The following is a 3,178-nucleotide window of genomic DNA, read 5'->3' on the forward strand; positions in this document are numbered from 1 at the left end:
AAAAGAAGTGCAAGACTGTCCATACTATGTGTTTCAAAGGGGCCTGTGTTTTGATATAGGCTCCCTGTGGGGTGAGAAAGGAGGGGGAGAAAGGGGGTTTTGTCTGGGAGAAAGACTGAGGCACCGTTATGGAGCTTAAATGTCAATCCATCCTAATAAAAAACACTGAAAGCAAAACAAGACTCCTCGGCCCGGTCCTGGGAGCTACCTGCAGGTCCTCAGTGGAGCCCAACTAATAAGAGTCTCTCTGGAGCAATGGACAGCCAGTAGAAGTGGTGAATGAGAACCATGCCTCAGGATAAGATCTAGTTCTCTGAGGGAAGTTAGATATTTGCTTTACAAGCAGCAGGTAAGGAGTTCTCAATCATCATTCATTAGTTATTTGCATGTGTCTTCATTAACCTTAAGAATATGACTGAAGTTATTAATACCAATGATAAAAGTGTTCAATTATTAGTGATAACCATTTATTTCAGCTTGGTGGAACAAGTGATGTTCGTGCCTGTTTTGTCAAAGATCATAAGGACAAGCTTTTAAGTTGTGCTCGTGAGATGTTGAAAAGTATCTTTCTGTTCCCTTTGCCCTCATTAAACAGCTTTTCTCAACATTACTCAGTCTGTTCATTGAGAATGGAAGGGCCACTTAAAAGACTTGTGTGTTTTTTAGTGTGTAAACCAAAATGAAAAGTAACATTTGTTTTTCCTCCTTTTTTGAATTGCCATAATGCACACAATCAAGGGAGAGGGGAGCTAAGTGCATTATGCATTACCAAGTGCCACCTCGCTCTTGGCCCTGATCCTGCTGCTGTTGTCACTTTAGGTTATGTGAAGAGTAAAGTACTTTAGCCAGAGACCGTGGCGCTTCTCTTCTCCTTTGCATATGAAGTAGAAGCAGGCAGAAATGGAGAGCCAAACCTGATGCTCCCATATAGAGATAGGTGCCCAAGGCTCCACCAGAGTCAAAGCTTTTGTGGATATAAACCAACTTGTTACACATTAAGGATGCAGGTAAAATGAGGACCTGGATGCAAATTTTCAGTTAATGTACAGAATATATGATTAGATTCCCGGTGTGTTGGCATCTCACAATGAATTCATTTATTTAGAAATTGATGATGAGTTTCAGACGATTATTAAAAGAAAACACTTTGAAAGTTACAGAGGTTCAAAAATGTACTCATGCAGAAATATCCCCAAAAAACGAGTCAGACTTTTGCGGTAACACGTTTGACATTGAATTGTACTGTGAAGTAGAACATTTTGTTTACTTTTTACACACTTTCCTGTGTTTTTGAGTTACTTAGTTACTTGAACAGGCAATCTCTGCAACAGACTGCAGGGGTGTTGAGCTTACGGGTCTTTCAAGGGCACATCGGCTAACTTTTTAGAATACTTCTACAGGGGCTTCCCAAGCCTGTTCCAAATCCGCAACCAAATAGCATACATAACACAATTAGTTTACCGTTATCGCACTGGACCCTTTAAAAATATGTTGGATCATTAAATTAATAAATCGCTATGCATCTTTGGGAACTTGTAAAGTACATCTTTATTTACCTAAGAAAAAACAGAAAAAAAGAAAAGAAAAGAAAAGAAAAGAAAAGAAAAGAACATTGAGAAAAAAAATCATCTATTTGAATCTACCATTGGCATTCACATGCATGGTCATGAAGTTTGAAGTAGTCATTATTACAAAAGTAGTTATTATTACAATTTTACACACTGGATAAGAGGCTAATCTGAATGTCTCTCATTTATATAATTAAATAGCCAACAAATAATAGTCCGCATCTCTCAATAACTACATAAATTATTCTAATAATGATATTTTATGAGTGCCCAAAGAGCTAATATTTTCTGTTAACTGACTGAATTCCTTCACCAATACGCTATCCTTTCATAACAATAGAATACCAAGGTATGGATGATCAGAGCAGAGAAACTGAAGGAAAGATTTTGCATTCAAACAGGAAGTTAAGCCTCTTTCTTATACATCTCATATCCCTTAAGGTGAAAATGTGGGACTTTTATTTCATTTCTAAGGGACTCAGAAGCACACAAACAAACTCTGACATGGATGTACTATTGATTTCACATTCACCCGTCTGAACTTGAAGAGACTACCGGATTGCCCTTGAATCCAAAACCTGTGTGCAACTCAACTTTGTCAATTTGACACCAGCTCTGTCTCTGTAAACTGGCAAGATTATTCACTCAACGGGATCTCACTCTTCTTTCATCCCCTGAACCGCAGGCCAATCCGTACACTGACAGTTCTCTGATAGCATACAGATGGAAATGAAGGAGCAGAGTGGCACTGTTTGTTAAACATGCCAGTGATGGCTGCTCAGCAACAGCTCTGAGCTGTCAGACTGCTGCTCATCTCTCTCTCTCTCTCTCTCTCTCTCTCTCTCTCTCTCTCTCTCTCTCTCTCTCTCTGTCTCTCTCTCTCTGTCTATCTCAGAGTTCACTAGACAATTAGCTGGGGTCTCCACACAACCCAAAGGTAAGGTAAATCATATCAGGTAAACCACATCAGGGCATTGTAAAGGGACTGCTTCATAGAGTTTCTCAGGCTTCACCACATCTCTTGATGTGTTTCCCTAAACCAAATGACAGCAGTAGACTCCAAACATCTGTTAGTATCTGTGCTTTTCAAAACAGAAACATGGTGCTATCAGCTGTAATAATCAAAGAGTCAATCCAATGAAATTTGAGGATTTCTTTCAAAAATCAAAAGGATATTTTACTCTAATAAGGATAGCTCTAGTTCAATAAGTACATTTCATGTTGAAAAACAGTGTTTGATGGGAGCAATGTTTTGGTGTGATCAAAGTATGAAATTTTAGAAAAGATGGTTAGCGATGATATGCATTTCAACTTGCTATGGGCTAATTTTATTTATGCAAATACCATCTGTTTAGATATACCACTATCGCTGACCACACTTCAGTTTACTTTTTTTTTTGGATTGTCATGTCTGCTAGGATAGGCCAAATAGAAAGTTCTGGAAAACCTTACCTTAAGACTGACCCAGAGCAAAACTTGTTGATAAAACAAATCCTAGTAGGTAAGGTTGCACAGATAAGCACTTTACACAAAGATGAGACTGATACGGGTAAGAGCTCAATACTTCCTGGAGCAGTAGAACTCCAGCCTGGTCTCATAAAGAGACACCC

The sequence above is a fragment of the Chanos chanos genome, chromosome 6, assembly GCF_902362185.1.
Source record: "Chanos chanos chromosome 6, fChaCha1.1, whole genome shotgun sequence".
In the NCBI taxonomy this organism is placed as follows: domain Eukaryota; kingdom Metazoa; phylum Chordata; class Actinopteri; order Gonorynchiformes; family Chanidae; genus Chanos; species Chanos chanos.